The sequence below is a fragment of the Lathyrus oleraceus genome, chromosome 7 (genome assembly GCF_024323335.1).
Source record: "Lathyrus oleraceus cultivar Zhongwan6 chromosome 7, CAAS_Psat_ZW6_1.0, whole genome shotgun sequence".
Classification (NCBI taxonomy): Eukaryota; Viridiplantae; Streptophyta; class Magnoliopsida; order Fabales; family Fabaceae; genus Lathyrus; species Lathyrus oleraceus.
The window spans coordinates 238249690-238272386 of NC_066585.1; the positions used below are offsets into that span (position 1 = coordinate 238249690).

General features: G+C 40.0%; 1 non-coding gene across 1 annotated transcript; it reads left to right on the forward strand.

Moving 5' to 3' along the window:
* The first annotated feature begins 21455 nt into the window (after positions 1-21455).
* On the forward strand, positions 21456-21562 carry LOC127109953 (small nucleolar RNA R71). The gene has a single exon (XR_007797194.1). It is a non-coding gene; the product is annotated as a small nucleolar RNA R71 (small nucleolar RNA).
* The last annotated feature ends 1135 nt before the right edge of the window (positions 21563-22697 follow it).

Below are 22697 nucleotides of genomic sequence, written 5' to 3' on the forward strand. Positions count from 1 at the left end.
GTGGCAAAACCATATTAAATAGCCTCTCGCTCTCGTGACAAAGTTAATGAAATTCAAATTAAAAACCACAGCCAGAAAGATTATTTGAGAAAAGAAGTTTACACCGATTATTATTAAATCCCGTCTAATTAAATTGTTTACATACCGATACCGGTAGTTTAGCCAGACATGTTAATTAATGCAAACACAGACGAACAGAAACAAATTTACAATAAAGCAAACATGATTATTTAATAATAAAGAAATAATAATAATAATAATTGAATAAAAACCTGGAACTCTGATAATCGAATATGCTAAATCTTGAAGTACTTGAGCAGTCCTTCACAGGTCCATAGGATTCTGCTTCTTCGGAACAATTGCTTAACTAAATTAAATAATTTGTAGTAGTTCCCCAATGTAGGAAACTACTACTTTTTGCTAAATGAAAAATGGAAAGGGAAGGGAAAAATCAAAGTTCTGAACGGAACGGTAAACAAATTGTGGTAAAAGAAAATAATGTTTGCTGAAGAAAAATAATGGAAAACAAAATTGCAGTGGAAAAGTAAATGCAAAAAAGTAGCTCGAGAGTTGGCTTCAGAGAGGAAAAACAAGTGTGCCTGTAGGTTTCCAACTTCCATCCTTTTATAGTATCCATTTGGTCTCTTTAGTTGAGAGAAATAAGGGTGACTTGGTTGAGTGAGAGATTCACGGGAAAGTGGGTTGAGGAGCGAAAAATGGGGCGTGTGGATCACTTCTGTTAAAAAATTCATTACGCTTCCTTTGGCTTTATGACGGTCGTGGTGGGCCTGTGGCATTCGGTGTGACGATCGTGACGGGGCGTGTGACGGTCGTCACTTGCACAAGATTTATACTTTATGGTTTTTCTGCTATATGTCTTCTGTTTCTTCTTCTTTTCCTTCTTTTTCTATACTTTTCTCATTTAAGCATGGTAATTGAAATACCTGCAAAAATAACTCGAACACTTGCGGAATAATCGGAATATAAATGAAAACGGTACGATTTTTGAATGTAAATCAAGGTAAATAAATGATATATTTCCGCATTATGAAACTCCCTTATACTTGAATCTTTGCTTGTCCTCAAGCAAATAATCAGTATAAAATACGAAAAACTAGTTAAACGCGAATACATGACACATTTCCAAGTCGTACGTGGTTGTTAGGTATTTCGTTAGAATGACAAATACTCAAGTAAAACACTAAAGATACAGTGACGACACAAGCAGCAAGCATTAACATAGATCTCTCTTTTATACAAACCAGTTCGAATCATGCTATTATAGCTCAACCTACTGCTTCTTGTTCCTATTTCACCCGGTTTCATTCTAGCGCAATCACATTAAGCCCTTTGCCTTTACACGCACTTAGTGAAGTATTCGATTAGTGGCTTTGATCCTTTTTTAGCACGGGGTATGGTACACTAGTGTGGTAACCCTTTATATATCCCATTTGAAGGTTGTGGGGGATCGAACCGTAGTTCGCCCTACCGAGTCTAGTACCAGGTACCTCTGAACCAACCGGCAACAGGTTTTTCTTTCCTTTTGTATATCTTGCAACCGTTTGTATGGTGCATTTTAAATTTCTTAACAACAAAAGGATCTTCTCAATTCGTAGGCATCAATCACTTATATTCATCGGCTCTTCACATGGATTGTGTTTAAGACGGTGCTGGCTGCTAGTATAAACTACTAGGGGTTAATCTAGAACGGAAACTTAAGGTATCAGTATAATGGGAATTCAAACTGATCTCGCAAAAGTGAGAGATCTAAGGTGTCAGGGCGATATCAATCTTGTTAGATTTTTCTCAGGTTCCTAACAGAACCTATGTAAGACAACCTATATACTCGTAGGGTATGCATTTAACATAAAAACAAAAAATTTGTTATGGCAAATTAGATAGAAATAAATGAATGATTAGATACTTGTAGGATTACACTTAAACAAAGAATTATCCTCAATGCAACAAAATAAAGTGGGAAAAGGGGAGAAACAGAAGGATCGCTACTCTTCTCCACGATGTTGGGCTCTGCGTGCTCTAACTCTTGCTCGTGCACGTTCACTTCTACGACGCTGGGTAGGGTCCAACCCCACATGCTGAGTGTATTCCTGGATGGCATCAACATGATGTGTCAAGGCACTCATCTCCTCGGATAGTTCCACCATCCCTTGGTCATGCCAGTTTGCATACTCATGCTTATCTCTTTGTATTTGCTAGATTGCTTGCATCATTTCTGTTTGGCGCTCTTCCATCCTTTGGTTATGTCGCAACATCTCAGCATAGATATCTTCCATGGTGGCGGGTCGACGCTCATTTCTTTGTTGTTTTTGGGAAGATGTCTCTGCAGCATGCTCAGGAGGTGGTTGTAGCACCTAATGGTCCAGCTCTTCTTCAATTTCAACGACTCCATTATTATTAGGATCTTCTTCATTGGGCTCAGGAGCATTCAGATCGAAAATCCAATTTGCCATATTTTGAAAAGGATCTATATGATTCCTGTTAGGCATAATGATGCATCGAACTATCTTGTTCTGGGCCACATGGTGGTATCTTCCATCGTCTCTGACTTTTATAAGGTGCGAGGAGCGACAATAGTCGATATTGAGGAACTCGACCGGCAAGGCAGGTAAGTTAGCAAGCCTATCCCCCAGATTCAGGCCCAATGCTATGGAAGTGATGATTCCTCCAAAACAGAATGTCGTGTTGCCTCTCATGCAGGCAGCCTGGATGTTGGCCAACAGGAACGGGGTGGCATTGAATGCCACCGGAGTGAACATACAGTGAAGGAAGAAAAGCTCCTTAGAGTTTACCTTGTGGTTGTTGACTCTTCCGAAGACCGTGTGTCCTAAGACCCGGTGGAAATATCTGATAGTCGGGTTGTGAATGTACGTTGCGTGGAGTGCATCCCATCTTGTGACGTTCATGTTGGTAAGGTTATGCCATACTCTAAATGTTATTTCCAACCATTCGTCAGGGATACAGCAGTGAACTCCATCTCCATGTCGAAAACCAAGTATTTGTGCTATTTGATTTTGGTTCAAGGAATACTCAGTGCCGAACATTCTAAATGTGGCGAGTCCGGTGAGAAACTGAGTTGCACCAGGAGGTGTTATATAGGAGAACGAACTCAAGAATTCCAGGGTCAGCGCCTCATAAGTTGGTTGTGGGTTGGTGCAGAGCTGCGTCAAACCAGAGGTGTTCAGCATCCATCCCACGCCATCTGATAGCCCTAACTCCTTCAGACAATCATTATCAATGTACCTCGTAGGTTGAACTAAATGTTGATAGAACCTGAGGTAGTTGTCTCTTTATCATTCTCCGGCTTCTCCCTCTCTGAATATCATATTTGAAAGGTCGGGAGCAGGTCTCTCTTGACGGGCCATTGAATATGCAAAATGAGGTTTTGGTGGAAGAGATGGATTTCGTGAGTTATAGGAAACTCACTTGTTTCTTGCTTAAAATAGGAAGTGATGGAAGGGTTAATGGAGAAATAAGTGGGTGTGAATGGGATGGTTAAGGAAAAAGGAGTAGATGATGAAGAAGAAGAAGAAGTGCGCCTGTTTTAATAAGGAAACAGAACGCACGTTCTGGATGCGTGACAAATGTCACGTACCTGTTATGGTCATCAGGTGTAACGGTCGTGCGTAATGGTCATGTGTAACGGTCGTGTGTAACGGTCGTGACGCTTCATGTGACGATCGTCACATTTTTTTCAAAAACGCCAAAAAAATGAAAAATTTACTACATGCTTAATTTCTAACTATTTACATGTTATGAGTGAATTATACCGTCAGTACCATAGCAAAAATAGAGATTATAATAACTAGAATAAGGTAAAGACAGTAACAGTATAGAAACAGAGTAATAAAACAATTTCAACAGCAGTACAAATAAAATAACAGCAGTAAAAATAACAACAGTAAAATTAACAAAATTAAACTGACGGAGGTGAATTAAATTGATCATAGAAGCAAAAGAAATTAACAATGTCATTTAGATTAAATGTAAAGACTAAAGTTAAATGTAACAGTAATCATTAAAAGAACAATAACAATAAAGTGCTCCCTCCCCCCACTAAAACATAGCAGTGTCCTCATTGCTTTAATGTGAGTAGGAAAATTCAGCGATCAATGTAATTAGCCATGGTGTTGTCCCATAGAAGCTACAGCCTGGTTCAAGTGATCAAACTGTTCGACGGTGACATCGATTAAGCCTAAGACATCAAGGCACATGCTTTTTAGTTCATCTTTCACATTAGTAATTTCAGTACGGAAACCATCCAAACGTGTAAGAATTATGGTCAGATTTTCGGCATAAGATGGAATTTCTGGTTCATTCGGATTATAGTAGTTTGGAGGGGTTTTAGGGTCAGATTCATCAACAGAGATAGGGTCATCTAAATACTCATAAATATGTGGTGTCTCAGGAGGTGATGGTGGAGCAATGTGATGTTCATCAAAATCATATAGCAAGTTATTACGGTTATGAACACTCGTTCTCTCATGGTTTGGTAAGGTAAATAGCTGGACAACTTCATTATTAATTAGGTAGTCAAAAGTGTCTGGCCCAAGGTTTCCTATAATTCTTCGGTCGAAGCAAAAGTCAATATTGTAGGTGCTTAATTGGCTGCATTATATGGTAAAACACTAGCTGGTTACTAATGTCTTGACTGATGTCATGACATGGTATGTATATGTGACTACATTGTAGGTTAGAATACCTAACTGTACTCTGATGTCTTGACTGATGTCATGACACACTTGAGTAGTTACTGCAGGATTAGCTAACACAGGATTTATTGAATGTCAAACTGGATGTTGTGACATTCATACCTGTCAGCAGATACTAAGGAATAGAACAGCTGGTGTTCTGTTAGAACTTAGTATTTATTTCCAGTCTGGTTATCAAGGAAAGACCAGACCTGGCATAAGGCCTACTGACTGAATGTCAAACTGGATGTTATGACATTCATCATTGACAGCAGCTACTGAACATTAGACATAATGGTGTTCTGCTATACTTCAGCATGTTACTTAGTCTGTTCTTCAAGAGAATAACAGAACTAACTTAAGGCCAAATGTGTAAATGTTAAATTGGACACTTTGACATTTATTAATGTAAGCTGTTACTTTAGTATGGTCATTTTGATCATGTACAGGTCAGCAAAATTGTACAGTCTGTTTTCTGGAAAAACAGACTCAGCATATGGACCTTGATGTCAAGCTGAATGTCGTGACATTCATTCCTGACAGCATATGCTATATTGTAGGTTGTTCAGTTTTCTGTTTCAGCTTTTTCTCAGGCTATTCTTTAAGGATTCAACAGTTGAGAGAAAATCCAGGAAATCAACAACCAAGCTACATTTAATGAACCTAACAAATAGCCTATTTGTTAGTAACCTAAAAGTTGAATTTATGGGAACTCGCGTGACCTTAAATTCAGGAGAATACAAGTGCAAAAGCCCAGGTACTGCAATATAAAAGGAAGGCGTTCCTTCATTCAGTTTCGGGGATTTTGAGGCGTGAAGATTTTGTGTGTCCATCATACTTCACAGCTGTATTTTTGTGAGTCTTGTATTAGACGTATCTTGTAAGCCAAGCCATTATCAAGTAGATGATTGCTGTGGCATAGGGTGCTCATTGAGTTGTAAGTGTTGTGTCGCTCAAAGCTTTTAAGCGTGAGTGCTGTGTATCTTGATTAAAGCTGTGAAGCACAATCAAGAGTTGTTTGAAGTGTGACTTCAACTTGTCTTTAATATTGATTAAAGGTAGTAATCACTGAGGTGATTGAGGGGGAGTGAGTAGGAACTCTGATCTTAGTGTAAGATTGAAATTGCATTGGGTAGGGATTAAGTGATAAGTTGTAAACGGGTGAGTTTAGCTTTGAATTGATACTACTAATAGTGGATTTCCTCCCTGGCTTGGTAGCCCCCAGATGTAGGTCATGTTGGACTGAACTGGGTAAACAATTACTTGTGTTATTTACTGCACTTACGTTTAAGTTCTGCATAATCCCTGTCTGTGCAGAATTGGATGTCATAACAACCCGTGTGACATCCAAAGTCTGATAACTAGAATTTCAATTGGCATCAGAGCAGGCACCCTGCCTGTGATATTCTGGGTGAGATCTAGGGAAGTTACTTTGTAGTACCATGGACAAGGATATAGGACACTCAAATAGACCACCCATGTTGGATGGCTCTAATTATGATGACTGGAAGCCTCGTACGATAGCCTTCTTAAGATCTCTAGATAGCAAAGTCTGGAGAGCTGTCAACAAAGGATGGGAACATCCAATGAGGACAGGTGAAGATGGAGTCAGTGTGCAGATTCCTGAAGAAGAGTGGGACAAGGAGCAAGAGGCAATAGCTCTTGGAAATTCCAAGGCCTTGAATGCATTGTTCAATGGAATCAGTAAGAACATCTTCAGGCTGGTGCACCACTGTGAACTAGCTAAGGAAGTTTGGGATACCCTCAAGGTAACTCATGAAGGTACTTCCAAGGTGAAGATGTCCAAACTTCAAATGCTGACCACCAAGTTTGAAAATCTGAGGATGAGACTATTCATGACTTTCACATGAATATTCTTGAAATTGCAAACACCTCTGGTGGACTAGGTGAGAAAATGGCTGAAGAGAAACTTGTAAGAAAGATTCTCAGGTCCTTGCCTAAGAGATTTGCTATGAAGGTCACAGCCATAGAGGAGGCGCAGGACATCTGCAATATGAAGGTAGATGAGCTCATTGGTTCTCTCCAAACCTTTGAAATGGGCTTGTGTGAGAATACTGAAAAGAAGAACAAAAGCGTAGCGTTTGTATCTAATGCTGAAGAAGAGTCAGAAGCAGGATATATTGAAGGTGATGACAGTATATCAGAAGCCTTAGCCATGCTTGGGAGGCAGTTCAACAAGTCCGTGAAGAAGATTGATCAAAGAGGGAGACCTAATGTCAAGAACATCCCGTCTGACATCAGGAAAAGATCAACTTCTGATGAAAAGTTCAACCAAGGCAAGGGAATCCAGTGTCATGGTTGTGACGGGTATGGACACGTCAGAGCTGAATGTCCTACTTATCTCAAGATGCAAAAGAATGGGCTAACTATCACATGGTCTGAAGGAGATTCTGAAAGTGAATCTGAAGGAGAATCTGCCAAACATGTCACTACTCAAAGGACAATTCAAACAAACTGAAGTAGTAGTCACTGAACCCTTCGCAGGAGTATCAATCACCATACTACCATGCATCTCAGATATCTCTAACTTAAGTTTCACAGCACAATCCAAAGATATAAAGGAATGAGTCGCACCGGTGTCAATAATAGCTACAAGAGGAAAGCCATTAATATAACACGTACCTCGGATCAAACGATCATCTGCAGAAGTCTCAGAACCCGATAACGCAAAGACCTTGCCTCCCGACTGGTTCTCTTTCTTCGGCTTAGGACACTGTGGGCTAATATGACCCAACTCTCCACAGTTGAAACAAGTCACGGTCTTCGACCGGCACTCTGCAGCCAAATGACCACCTTTCCCACACTTGAAACACTTCTTCTCATTACTGGTACACTCATGGATACGATGTCCAGCCTGACCACATCTGTAACACTTAGCAGGGGCACTAGAGTCTCCCCCACTAGGCCTCTTCATCCCACTCTGTCTCTGAAAACCTTTGCCAGCTGCATACGGTTTTCCACGATCATTCTGATTCTTGCCTTTCCTATCAACCCTCTGCTGATAGCTCTCCGCTCTGGCCTTGGTATCCTGTTCAAAAATCCTGCAACAGTCAACCAAATCAGAAAACACTCTAATCCGCTGATACCCAATAGCCTGCTTGATCTCGGGACGTAACCCGTTCTCAAACTTCACACACTTTGAAAATTCCCCAGTAGCCTCGTTATAGGGAGTGTAATACTTCGACAGCTCTGTGAACTTAGCAGCATACTCAGTAACAGACCGGTTGCCCTGCTTCAATTCCAAGAACTCTATCTCTTTCTTTCCTCTGACATCCTCTGGAAAGTACTTCCTCAGGAATCTCTCTCTGAACACCACCCAAGTGATCTCAGCATTCCCAGCAGATTCCAACTCAGTGCGGGTAGCAACCCACCAATCATCTGCTTCCTCTGACAGCATATGCGTACCGAACCTGACCTTCTGGTTATCGGCACACTCAGTCACTCGGAAGATCCTCTCGATCTCCTTCAACCACTTCTGAGCACCATCTGGATCGTATGCTCCCTTGAACATTGGAGGATTGTTCTTCTGGAACTCACTCAGTTGACGAGCAGCTCCCATTCCTACAACATTCGGATTCCCTCCAAGTACTCCAGCTAGCATACCCAGAGCCTCAGCAATCGCAGCATCGTCTCTACCTCTTCCAGCCATCTCTATTCTGAAACCCAACAAGCTAAAACAATAAGTACTGATAGGGTTACACAACACCTATCACGTATAGGGGAACAGAATAATTACGACTCGACTCGACCGACTATGCTCTGATACCACTAATGTAACACCCTTCTAAAATACCCCAAATATTTAATTAAAATAGCAATATATCAATCAGAGTAATTATGCAATTAAGGGTGTCACACAATCATTTCACACCATTCACCAAATAACTGTCATGCTCTTTTATTGATTCAAAACATAAAGCATTTGCACAATACGCAGCGGATAGAAATCAAATCAATCATGCAAAACATGTAACACATTACATGTAAAGTTGTTCAACAACCAAATCTGAAAACAATTAAAACATCCCGTCCCGATGTTACATCTACCAGAGCATGACCCACTAAGGAACTACACTAGACTCCAAGGACTAGCTTCTACTCAATCACTGCTCGTTACCTGAAAAATAGTTGTAAGGGTGAGTTCCTCAATCGATATAATAAGCATTATAAAATATCATGTAATGCTAAGTAATTTAACACATATCATCACCCTAATCAGATCACACATATTCAGCAACGGCAATATCAACTCATAATCATCATCATCATTATACTCAAACTCAACACAACCATAAAACACACGTATAATATTGGAATACATCCATTCATATTATACGCCATACATATATACATTATGCAATGAGACTCCATGCATGCGGTACCGACTATTCGTGAACATATAGTTCAACCTCACCGATCAAATCCAGATACGGCTACCAAGCCCACTAGTCCCACTCATTTGAGACCTAGTGACTCACTCACTAATTCCTCACCATGGGAATTAGCTACCACCCCAAGGGCTATGATATGCACGCTAATCACCTAGCATGCAAACATCAACAATCATCCACAATGATTCACTCACTAATTCCTCACCATGGGAATTAGCTACCACCATAAAGGCCACAATATGCAAGCTAAATCACTTAGTCATGCAAACATCAACAATCATCCACAATGGACATATGCTCACACTCTAAGCCATAAACAGTCCATTCATAATTTCATACATGATAGATAAATTCACCACATTATGCATATCATCATAAATCATCGACATATTCACCACATAATCATATCATGTCATACCACATAATCAATCACAGCATTAGCACACTCTACTAATACCTATACTACTCAAAACAACGGGAAATGATCCCTACTCTATCATACATCAGCTAAATTACATTACTCAGCTGAACAACCAAAAACTGCACCACAACAGCACAGAAAAATCACAATCCTGCCCATACGCGTACTGCCTAGTCCCATACGCGTACGGCCCAATCCTCAGCCAATCCCATACGCGTACCACCTATCTCATACGCGTATGCTACGCGTACCACTTCCCCATACGCGTACCAACAGAGACCAAACCACGTTCAAAACATCATCTTCCTCATCCATACGCGTAATGCCTAGTGCCATACGCGTACCAGACCATCTCATACGCGTATTGCCTAGTGCCATACGCGTATGACCAGAAACCAGATTTCCAGATCTGCAATGGGTTTTCTCTGCTACGAGATTCCCCCAAATCCAACCTTCCACAGTCCAATTTTACACAATAATCGTTCATATCACCTAACACGAATCATACCCTATTCGATTTCACAAATGCTAACATTATTCCATCTGATTCTTACGAATTTCTCCAATTAAAACCCATATTTCGTTCATCCAACATTTCACAATTTTTCAGCATACATCATTCGAATCAGAGTCAAATCCATGGTTTATCACTACCCACTACATGTTATCCCATAATACCCATTAATCGACGATAAACCCCCCTTACCTGAGTTAATCCGGCGAATCTTTAAGCTTCAAGCTTTTCTCTTCTCCAACCTTCTTCCTCTTGCTCTGTCTCTTTGCCTTTTTCCTCTTTTCAGCCGCTTCTCTGCTTTTCACGTAAAACCCTTTCTTTACCAAAAATGGACTCTTTTTCTTATTTCCAACTTATATTTTTTCCAATAATTATTATTCCAATAATAAATATAATAATAATAATAATCCAATAATTCCAATTATTTAATTAAATTAACAAATATAATATTAACTTAAATTAAATAATTATCTTATTTTATCGGGGTGTTACAGGACTGCTCTGGAGTTCCAAAACTGAATAATGTGTTGTTAGTAAGAGGACTAACTGCAAACCTCATCAGCATAAGTCAGCTGTGTGATCAAGGGTTTCATGTTCAGTTTACTAAGGAGCTATGTGTTGTGACTAATGGTGACAATCAGGAAGTTATGAGAGGAACCAGGTCCAAAGATAACTGTTATCTGTGGGAACCTAAAGTCTCTAACTTTTCAACAATATGCTCCTCAACCAAGGAAGGACATGAGGTGAAGCTGTGGCATAGACGTCTTGGACATCTCCACTTACGGGGAATGAAGAAGATTATATCCAAGGAAGCAGTCAGAGGAATTCCAAAGCTTCTTATTGATGAAGGAAGAGTCTGTGGAGAATGCCAGGTGGGCAAGCAAACCAAGATGTCACATCTGAAGCTGGGACATCCCACAACCTCCAGAGTTCTGGAACTGCTGCACATGGATTTAATGGGACCCATGCAGGTTGAAAGCCTTGGTGGGAAGAAATATGCTTACGTGGTGGTTGATGACCATTCTAGATACACGTGGATAAGCTTCATCAGAGAGAAGTCAGATACATTTGACGTCTTCAAAGACCTGCGCATAAGACTTCAAAGGGAAAAGGACAGTTGTGTGGTCAGGATTAGAAGTGATCATGGTACGGAGTTTAAGAATTCCAAGTTTGATGAGTTTTGCTCTTCTGAAGGAATAAGTCATGAGTTCTCCTCCCCTATAACCCCTCAACAGAATGGAATAGTTGAAAGAAAAAAATAGAACTATTCAAGAATCTACCAGGGCAATGATTCATGCAAAGAAGCTCCCCATGCACCTTTGGGCTGAAGCAATGAATACCGCGTGCTATGTTCACAACAGAGTTACCTTGAGAAAAGGAACCTCCTCCACTCTGTATGAAATATGGAAAGGCAGAAAACCCACTGTGAAGTACTTTCATATCTTTGGAAGTAAATGCTACATTCTCACAGATCGTGAACAGAGAAGGAAGCTAGATCCCAAAAGTGATGAGGGTATATTTCTGGGATACTCTACTAACAGCAGAGCCTACAGAGTGTTCTACTACAGGACCAATGTCCTGATGGAATCCATAAATGTTATTGTGGACGATAAAGAGGAAGGAACCGATGTCATGGAGGATGTTGAAACATTCCTTGACAGTTCTACTAACATTCCAGTCAAGTCTGAAGAAGTAGAGGAACCTCCTCCTGAATGTGAAGCAGATGCAACCACCAAAGTGCCATCTATCAGAATTCAGAAAGACCACCCCAAGGATCTTATCATAGGGGATCCCAATAGTGGTGTGACTACCAGGTCACGGGGAATAAGCTCAAATTCCTGCTTTGTATCCAAGGTTGAACCAAAGAATGTGAAAGAAGCCCTGACTGACGAATACTGGATCATTGCCATGCAAGAGGAACTTGAGCAGTTCAAAAGGAATGAAGTATGGGAGCTAGTTCCAAGACCTGAAGGGACCAACATCATTGGTACCAAGTGGATCTACAAAAACAAATCTGATGAGAAAGGAGTAATTACTAGGAATAAAGCAAGACTAGTAGCTCAAGGATACACTCAAGTTGAAGGGGTAGATTTTGATGAGACATTTGCTCCTGTGGCTAGGCTTGAGTCCATCAGATTGATGTTAGGGGTAGCATGCATCCTGAAGTTTAAACTATTCCAAATGGATGTGAAGAGTGCATTCTTGAATGGCTACTTGAATGAAGAAGTTTTTGTGGAACAACCTAAAGGGTTCTGTGATCCTAACCAACCTAAGCATGTATACAAGTTGAGGAAAGCCTTGTATGGGTTGAAACAAGCACCTAGAGCATGGTATGAAAGGTTGACCGAATTTCTGACCTCAAATGGATACAGAAAAGGTGGAATAGATAAAACCTTATTTGTGAAGGATGAAGACGGCAAAATCATGATTGCTCAAATCTATGTGGACGATATAGTCTTTGGTGGAATGTCAGAACAAATGGTTCAACAATTTGTTCACCAGATGCAATCCGAGTTTGAAATGAGTCTAGTTGGAGAACTGACCTATTTCCTTGGAATGCAAGTAAACCAAATGGAGGACTCTATGTTTCTCTCCCAAAGCAAGTATGCCAAGAACATAGTTAAGAAGTTTGGTATGGATAATGCTAGGCACAAGAGGACTCCTGCGCCTACTCATCTGAAGTTAACCAAAGATGAAGGAGGGCCTGGTGTTGATCAATGCTTGTATAGAAGCATGATAGGAAGCCTACTTTACCTAACTGCAAGTAGACCTGACATTTCTTATGCAGTTGGAGTATGTGCTAGATACCAAGCAGAGCCTAAGGTGAGCCACTTGAATCAAGTCAAAAGGATTCTCAAGTACATCAATGGGACTTGTGACTATGGGATGCTGTATTCACATGGGTCTGAGCCTGTCCTATCTGGGTACTGTGATGCTGACTGGGCTGGGAGTGCTGATGACAGAAAAAGCACTTCAGGTGGATGCTTCTTCTTAGGAGACAATCTCATATCTTGGTTCAGCAAGAAGCAGAATTGTGTTTCTCTGTCCACTGCAGAGGCTGAATACATAGCTGCTGGAAGCAGTTGTTCCCAACTGGTTTGGATGAAACAGATGCTCACTGAGTACAATGTCACTCAAAATGTCATGACATTGTTCTGTGATAATCTCAGTGCCATCAATATCTCCAAGAATCCCATCCAACACAGCAGGACCAAACATATAGACATTAGGCACCACTTCATCAGAGATCTGGTGGAAGACAAGGTGATCACTTTGGAACATGTAGCCACGGACCTTCAACTGGCTGACATATTTACAAAGGCTCTGGATGCTACTCAATTTGAAAACTTAAGGAGCAAACTGGGAATATGTCTCTCTGAGACCTTATAGCAACCACTGATGTTTGGGATGTATTGTTTAATATCTCTGCCTAATAAACAATTGGTACTATGCTCTGATTGGTCAACAGATCATAGTTATGCTACTTGCAACAAGTGTGGCTACAAGAGGGTAAGGAGACACCCTACCGTGAGAAGGCCAATGTACCTGCAGGAGTTCAAGGATGTTGTTCATGCAGGAGTGGTTCTGGATGTCAGAAACAAAATCATGGCATCTGATATGGTGGTACCTACTGTAAAGCAAAAGTGGGTGATTACTTGATCAAAGTTGTGAAGCAAGATCAAGTGGATGCTAACTTGGTTGAAACTGTGAAGTAAAACCAAGTCTGTAACTCTGTCATTGTTCTCTGGTTATGGTGTTGGCTTTGGCAACATTTTTGACAAAAAGGGGGAGTAATAACCACCCCTGACAAACAGAGTGGGTCTCTACAACAGACTCTCATGACAGATTCCCTCCCCTGCAGCTGCTGTGTGTTGAAGTTTAGATTTTAGATTTAACTTCTGTATGTGTGCTGCTTTGTGAAGTTTTTATTTAACTTCCATGTGTGTGAGTGTGCTGCCACTCTGAGTGTATTAGCTAAGCTTATTTTCTGCTAGGTGTGTGATTCCGCTGCTATGAACTCTGTTATGGGGATCAAAGTGTTTTAGCCAAAAATTTGCCAAAGGGGGAGTTTGTAGGTGCTTAATTGGCTGCATTATATGGTAAAACACTAGCTGGTTACTAATGTCTTGACTGATGTCATGACATGGTATGTATATGTGACTACATTGTAGGTTAGAATACCTAACTGTACTCTGATGTCTTGACTGATGTCATGACACACTTGAGTAGTTACTGCAGGATTAGCTAACACAGGATTTATTGAATGTCAAACTCGATGCTGTTACATTCATACCTGTCAGCAGATACTAAGGAATAGAACAGCTGGTGTTCTGTTAGAACTTAGTATTTATTTCCAGTCTGGTTATCAAGGAAAGACCAGACCTGGCATAAGGCCTACTGACTGAATGTCAAACTGGATGTTATGACATTCATCATTGACAGCAGCTATTGAACATTAGACAGAGTGGTGTTCTGCTATACTTCAGCATGTTACTTAGTCTGTTCTTCAAGAGAATAACAAAACTAACTTAAGGCCAAATGTGTAAATGTTAAATTGGACACTTTGACATTTATTAATGTAAGTTGTTACTGTAGTATGGTCATTTTGATCATGTACAGGTCAGCAAAATTGTACAGTCTGTTTTCTGGAAAAACAGACTCAGCATATGGACCTTGATGTCAAGCTGAATGTCGTGACATTCATTCCTGACAGCATATGCTATATTGTAGGTTGTTCAGTTTTCTGTTTCAGCTTTTTCTCAGGCTATTCTTCAGGGATTCAACAGCTGAGAGAAAATCCAGGAAATCAACAACCAAGCTACATTTAATGAACCTAACAAATAGCCTATTTGTTAGTAACCTAAAAGTTGAATTTATGGGAACTCGCGTGACCTTAAATTCAGGAGAATACAGGTGCAAAAGCCCAGGTACTGCAATATAAAAGGAAGGCGTTCCTTCATTCAGTTTCGGGGATTTTGAGGCGTGAAGATTTTGTGTGTCCATCATACTTCACAACTGTATTTTTGTGAGTCTTGTATTAGACGTATCTTGTAAGCCAAGCCATTATCAAGTAGATGATTGCTGTGGCATAGGGTGCTCATTGAGTTGTAAGTGTTGTGTTGCTCAAAGCTTTTAAGCGTGAGTGCTGTGTATCTTGATTAAAGCTGTGAAGCACAATCAAGAGTTGTTTGAAGTGTGACTTCAACTTGTCTTTAATATTGATTAAAGGTAGTAATCACTGAGGTGATTGAGGGGGAGTGAGTAGGAACTCTGATCTTAGTGTAAGATTGAAATTGCATTGGGTAGGGATTAAGTGATAAGTTGTAAACGGGTGAGTTTAGCTTTGAATTGATACTACTAATAGTGGATTTCCTCCCTGGCTTGGTAGCCCCCAGATGTAGGTCATGTTGGACTAAACTGGGTAAACAATTACTTGTGTTATTTACTGCACTTACGTTTAAGTTCTGCATAATCCATGTCTGTGCAGAATTGGATGTCATAACAACCCGTGTGACATCCAAAGTCTGATAACTAGAATTTCAAATATCCATGGGTCGGATGTGTCCAAAAGGTGTAAGCTCGTTAAGTGGGTGTCTAAGTCCAATGGCATCAGCTATCATGGTTACTAGGCCGCCTATTATGATTGGGGCGTGATTGTTCTGTGCAAGGTGAACAAATCTTTCCATCATAAATGTCACAACATTGACATATCGACCTTGTTCGACACAAAGTAAGATGAAAAGTTCATCCCTTGACACTAAGGTATTGTTCTCTTCTTTTCCAAATAGGGTGTGGGCTAGTATTTTGTGGAAGCAGCGGATAGTAGGGTTGTGTATCGCTTGGGAGTGCATCTGGTGTGGGTCAGGGTGGTGATCTCCAGTTAAACTACCCCAAAAGTAATCTAAGTTAATGTCATCGGTTAATTCCTCCTGGCCGGTAGTGAATACAAATGGGCCACTAGGAAATCCTAGAAGGTCAGCAAGGTCTCTACGGTTATAAGTGAAATCCATACCAAATATCCTAAAGGAAATAAACCCTTTGTTGAGTCTGTAACCATACTCGGGGTTGTAAACTAGGGAGCTAAGGAATTCTAGGGTAAGCTCACGGTATGTGACAAACCTTCTCTTAATAGCAGCATTCTCCCAACCTAGTTGGTTAAACATAAACAAGATATTATCACGGATATCTAACCTATCCATGGTAGGTCCATCATAATATATGGATAAAGCCATATCCTTCTGAGCTAAATAATCATAACGCCTTCTCTGAACTCCACCTCTGAAAACTGTATCTACTTATTGCATGATGAAAGTTAGTTACTAACTAGTTATAAGTTTGCCTGTTAATCAATATCAAATATTTCTAAGTTAGTAACGAGAAACAACAAGTACATTACTGCATAGAATCAAGGAAAGGGGGCAAAATAAAATTAATAATCAAAGAAGAAAAACACTTAAAATTCAAAACATAAAATTAACAAAATAAACAACATATTAAAAATAGGCGGGTTGTCTCCCACCGAGCACTTTGTTTAATGTCGTAAGTTCGACAGTAACGTTGTGATATATCAATTTTAAGGTTGAGCGGGCATCTCTATAAGTCTTAGACTACTTGAATAGTTTATATTTTCAATATTATGATAATGCTTTAATCGCTTCCCGTTTATAATGAACGGTTCACTATTTCTACCCTTGATCTCTATCGCACCGCTTTTAAAGACTTTTGTAATTTTGAAAGGACTTGACCACCTAGATTTAAGTTTTCCCGGAAAAAGCTTAAGTCTTGAATTAAATATTAGCACTATGTCGCCGACATTAAACTCTTTCCTAGATATACGTTTATCGTGCCATTTTTTGGTTCGTTCTTTGTATATCTTGGCATTATCATAGGCGTCTAGTCTAAGTTCTTCCAATTTGTGAATGTCTAAAATTTGCTTCTCGCCTGCGGAAGTATAATTTAGATTTAGGGTCTTAATTTCCCAATAAGCTTTGTGTTCTAACTCCACAGGGAGATGAAATGATTTACCATAGACTAATTTAAAGGGTATGGTCCCTATTGGGGTCTTGTAGGTTGTCCTATATGCCCACAGAGCTTCATTTAGTTTAGATGACCAGTCTTTTCTAGATATTCCGACAGTCTTTTCTAGAATTTGTTTGATCTCTCTATTCGAAACTTCGACTTTCCCACTGGTTTGTGGGTGATAAGGTGTTGCTATACGATGTCGGCTTCCTTACTTCATAAGAAGTTTTCCAAAGATATTTGATATGAAATGGGAGCCACCATCACTAACTACTAGTTTTGGCACACCGAATCTAGGAAAGATTACGTTCTTGAACAGCTTAATCACTACTCGTGTGTCATTTGTCGGAGAAGCTACAGCCTCGATCCATTTTGAAACGTAATTGACAGCTACGAGTATGTACTTATTACCAAAAGAAGACGGGAATGGTCCCATGAAGTCAATCCCCCACACATCAAAGACTTCCACTTCTAAAATTCCTGTTTGTGGCATTTCGTCGCGTCTTGAAACGTTACCAGTGCGTTGGCACCGGTCGCAATTTATAACCGCATTATGGACATCTTTCCATAGAGTAGGCCAAAAGAGGCCAGATTGTAAGATCTTGGCACAAGTTTTTGAAGTGCTTGCGTGCCCACCATAGGGAGCGGAATGGCAATGAGAGATTATATTATCTATTTCATCCTCAGGAACACATCGACGGAAAATACCGTTGGTACTTCTTTTGAAAAGCAGAGGTTCATCCCAGTAGTATTGTTTTAGATCATGAAAGAATTTCTTCTTTTGTTGGTATGATAGGTCCGGTGGAAGTGCTCCAACAGCTAGGTAGTTGACAAAATCAGCATACCATGGCAGGGTTATATTCGTATGAATTTCTTCCACGAATTCTTCTATTTCGGTATCATTTAAGGTTAGCTCAAAAATGTCACTTTCCATTTGGGCTATAAGTCGTTCATAAGGGAAGTCATCATTGATTGGAATTTGTTCAGGCTTATTCCCTTCGATTCGTGATAAGTGGTCTGCTACTACGTTCTCAATACCTTTCTTATCTTTTATTTCTAAGTCAAATTCTTGTAAGAGTAGGATCCATCTTAAGAGTCTTGGTTTGGCATCCTTCTTACGTAGCAAATATCTAATAGCAACGTGATTAGTATAGGTGATGATTTTCGCTCCTACTAAGTAAGAACGGAATTTGTCTAAAGCGAACACAACGGCTAGAAGTTCCTTTTCAGTGGTGACGTAGTTCATTTGGGCAGGATCTAAGGTTCTACTTGTGTAGTAGATCGCATGAAGTTTTTTATCCTTTCTTTGTCCTAGCATTGCGCCTACGACATAGTCACTCACATCACACATGATTTCGAATGGTAATCTCAATTCGGGCGGTTGCATGATAGGTGCGGTGATTAAAGATGTTTTTAATTGTTCAAACGCTATTAAACATTTCTCATCAAAGATAAAGTCAGCGTCTTTCATTAATAAACTAGTCAGTGGTTTGGTAATTTTCGAGAAATCCTTGATAAAGCGTCGGTAGAAACCGACATGTCCTAAAAAGCTTCGTATTTCTCGTACGGTTTTCGGAGGTTGAAGATTCTCTATAATTTCGATCTTAGCTTTGTCTACTTCAATTCCTTTATCAGATACTACGTGTCCTAACACGATTCCTTGTTGGACCATGAAATGGCATTTATCCCAATTCAATACGAGATTCACCTTTACGCATCTTTCAAGTACCATTTCAAGGTTTGATAGACATCCTTCGAAGCTCTGCCCACAAACAGAAAAATCGTCCATAAAGACTTCCATAATATCGTCTATAAAGTCAGTGAAGATTGACATCACGCATCTTTGGAATGTTGCGGGAGCGTTGCATATTCCAAATGGCATTCGTCGATAAGCAAATGTACCATAAGGGTATGTGAAGGTTGTTTTCTCTTGGTCGTCAGGATGGATAGGAATTTGAAAGAATCCTGAATAACCGTCTAGATAGTAGAAGTGGGAATTCTTAGCCAATCGTTCAAGCATTTGAAACAATGAAAGGTAGAGGAAAATGATCCTTTCGAGTGGCTTTGTTTAGTTTCCTATAATCGATGCACATTCTACTTCCAGTCACAACTCTTTGTGCTATAGATGTGCCCTTCTCGTTCTTAACAACTGTAACACCCCCTTTCTTGGGTACTACATGAACGGGGCTAACCCATTGACTATCGGAGATCGGGTATATGATTCCTGCATCTAATAACTTCTTTACTTCATCCTTGACTACAGTACTTAAGATTGGGTTGATCCTTCTCTGGTGTTCTCTAGAGGTTTTACAATATTCCTCTAGCATAATGTGATGCATACAGATAGAAGGACTTATTCCTTTTAGGTCGACGATGTTGTAGCCTAATGCAGTTGGATATTTCTTAAGACATCTAGCAACTTTTCAGTTTCAATCTGTCCTAAGTCTGCGTTGACTATTACTGGTCTTTTGAGTTTAGTATCTAGGAATCCGTATCTTAGGTTCTTGGGTAGTGTTTTTAATTCTAAGTCTGGTTTCTTCAGGCATGGCATGTGGTTGGGTGTAAGTGCTAAGCATTTTCTTAGACTGCCATTTTGGTATGGTTCACGCCAATTATCATCTTCAAAGATTGGAGGGATTTGGATTTTCATTATATCAGAATATGTGGTTTCTTGCATCTCCATATCTCTTATGCACTCGTCTATGACATCAAGTAGATAACAGGTATCGTCTATAGTTGGCGCTTGTAAGAATTATGTCAAGATGAATTCAACTTTTTCTTCTCCAACTTCGAATGTTAGCTAACCTCTTTTCATGTCTATTATGGCTCCGGCGATAGCTAAGAATGGCCTTCCTAATATAATAGGTGTATTGGTATCTTCTTTGATGTCCATGATTATGAAGTCTGTAGGAATGTAGAATTGTCCTACATTTACTGGGACATTCTCTAGTATACCAACAGGATATTTGATTGAGCGGTCAAATAGTTGAACAAACATCTTGGTTGGTCTTAGTTCTCCCATGTTGAGCCTTTTACAGATGGATAGGGGTATTACACTAATGTTGGCTCCTAAGTCGCATAGAGCTTTGTCTATGACGAACTTTCCAATGACACAAGGTATGGAGAAACTACCTGGGTCTTTTAGTTTGGGAGGCATGTTATTTTGGATTATTGCACTACACTCAGCAGTAAGTGTAATTGTTTCGTTATCCTCGATCTTTTTCTTATTGGATAGGATATCTTTAAGAAACTTGGCATATGAGGGCATCTGTGTGATAACTTCTGTAAAGGGAATTGTAATATTCAGTTGCTTCAGAAGTTCAACAAATTTCCTAAATTGCCCTGCAGTTTTAGAATTTGCGAGTCTTTGAGGATACGAAATGGGTGGTTTATAAGGTGGTGAAGGCACATAAGGTTTTTCTTTCTCTTCGGCCTCTTGGGTATTATCTTCCTTCTCCTTTGGTTCACTTACCTTCTCAGTTGTTGTTTTGTCAGGTTTTTGGTACATGGCAGGATTTTGGAGTCTTGGATCTACTGGTCCGTCTAGTTCTTTTCCACTTCTCAATATAACGACATTTGCATGTCCTTTTGGATTAGGTTGTGGCTGTCCAGGAAATGTGCCAGTAGGAGCAGCAGTAGATGCTTGTTGTTGAGCCACTTGTGAAATCTGTGTTTCAAGCATTTTATTGTGGGTGGCTAAGGCGTCTACTTTGCTCGCTAATTATTTAAGTTGCTCACTAGTATGTATGTTTTGGTTCAAGAAGTCTTTGTTTGTTTGAGCTTGGGTAGCTATGAAGCTTTCCATCATTAATTCAAGGTTAGACTTCCTAGGCATGTTAGGAGCATTAGTAGTTGGATTTTGATATCCAGGTGGAACAACGGGTGCTTGGCCAGGTGCATACAGAGCGTTGTTGTTCTTGTACGAAAAGTTAGGATGGTTTTTCCAACCTGGGTTGTAGGTATTCTAATAAGGGTTTCCTTGTGCATAATTTACTTGATCAGTGGGGACTCCTGCTAATATCTGACATTCTGGTGCAGTGTGTCCAGGAATTCAATATAACTCGCAGTTTGGAGTTACGGCAGCCACGGTGGCTGCGGGTGGTATGGTCGAGTTGTCTAACTTTTGAATAAGGGCATCTACCTTTGCATGGACGTGGTCAAGGCTACTAATTTCGTACATTCCACTTTTCGTTCGGGACTTTTCTACTGGAGTTCTTTCACCTCCCCATTGGCAATGGTCTTGGGCCACGTTTTCAACGAGTTGATATGCTTTGTTGTATGGCTTGTCCATAAGTGCCCCGCCCGCGGCAACGTCTACTGTGAGTCTTGTGTTACACAAAAGCCCATTGTAAAATGTGTGAATGATCACCCAGTCTCCGAGACCGTGATGTGGACACATCCTCATCATGTCTTTGTATCTCTCCCATGCGTCATCGAGAGATTCTGCATCTTTTTGTCGAAACCCATTGATTTGAGCTCTCAGCATAGCAGTTTTGCTTGGCGGAAAATATCGGGCTAAGAAAACGTTCTTCAGTTCTTCCCATGTAGTGACTGAGTTGGATGGCAAGGATTGCAACCAAGCCCAAGCTCTGTCTCTTAGAGAGAAAGGAAAAAGGTGTAGTCTTATCGCATCTTGGGATACACCATTCGCCTTCACAGTGTCTGCGTACTGCACAAACTTGGTCAAATGTTCATTAGGGTCATCCGTAGGATTTCCAGCAAATTGATGTTGTTGGACAGCTGATAATAATGAGGGTTTCAACTCGAAATCGTTTTGATCGATAGCAGGGGCAACAATTCTGTTGTGAGGTTCTTGTTGGGACGAGGTAGCGTAGAACTTAAGAGGACGATTATGTGGTCCTACTACAGCCATGGTTGGTTTTTCAACTGGTTTAGTAGTAGGAAAGAAGATATCAGGAATATTGTACCTTCGTTGGTACTCTAGTATTTGATGTCTTAAATATAAGAAACTCTCTAATTCTGCGATTAGTGGTACTATGTTTTCGCCTTGTGAGCGAGTACTTAGCATACAACTGAGAAATAAGGGAAAGGAAATTAGTTCTTACCTTAGTCTATACTGCGCAATGAAAGAATCGCATTATTTGACTAAATCAGGTCCCTGGCAACGGCGCCAAAAACTTGATACGTCTCGTGACTGTATATAAGATATAGTCTATCGGATACTTGACTGCAAGTGCATAGTCTAGTCGTTTTAGTTTTAAAAGATATCGAACCCACAGGGACCGATGGTCAAACTAATGCTATCGATGTTACTATGTTTAGCTAAGGTGATGATTTTTAGAGGTTTGGTTGAATAAAAATTAAACCTAAGGAAAATTAAGTTTTAAAGATAATATTAATGAAGGGATATCAGTATGCAACGCATTAATCATCAGGGATTCGATAAATCGTCGGTGTATATTTTAATTACCAAATACCTTTTAGTAGAAAATATTCATTTAAAAGGATTTATCTCACACTCTCGTGATTGTTGACTTGGACCATACTTTTAAGTCAGAATGTACGCTCTCGCTGTCCCATTTGAAGTTAAAAATACTTTTTGAAAATAGATAAGTTCTAATTGCTTTTAAAGTGCTCTCGCTGTTTTTAAAATCAATGCC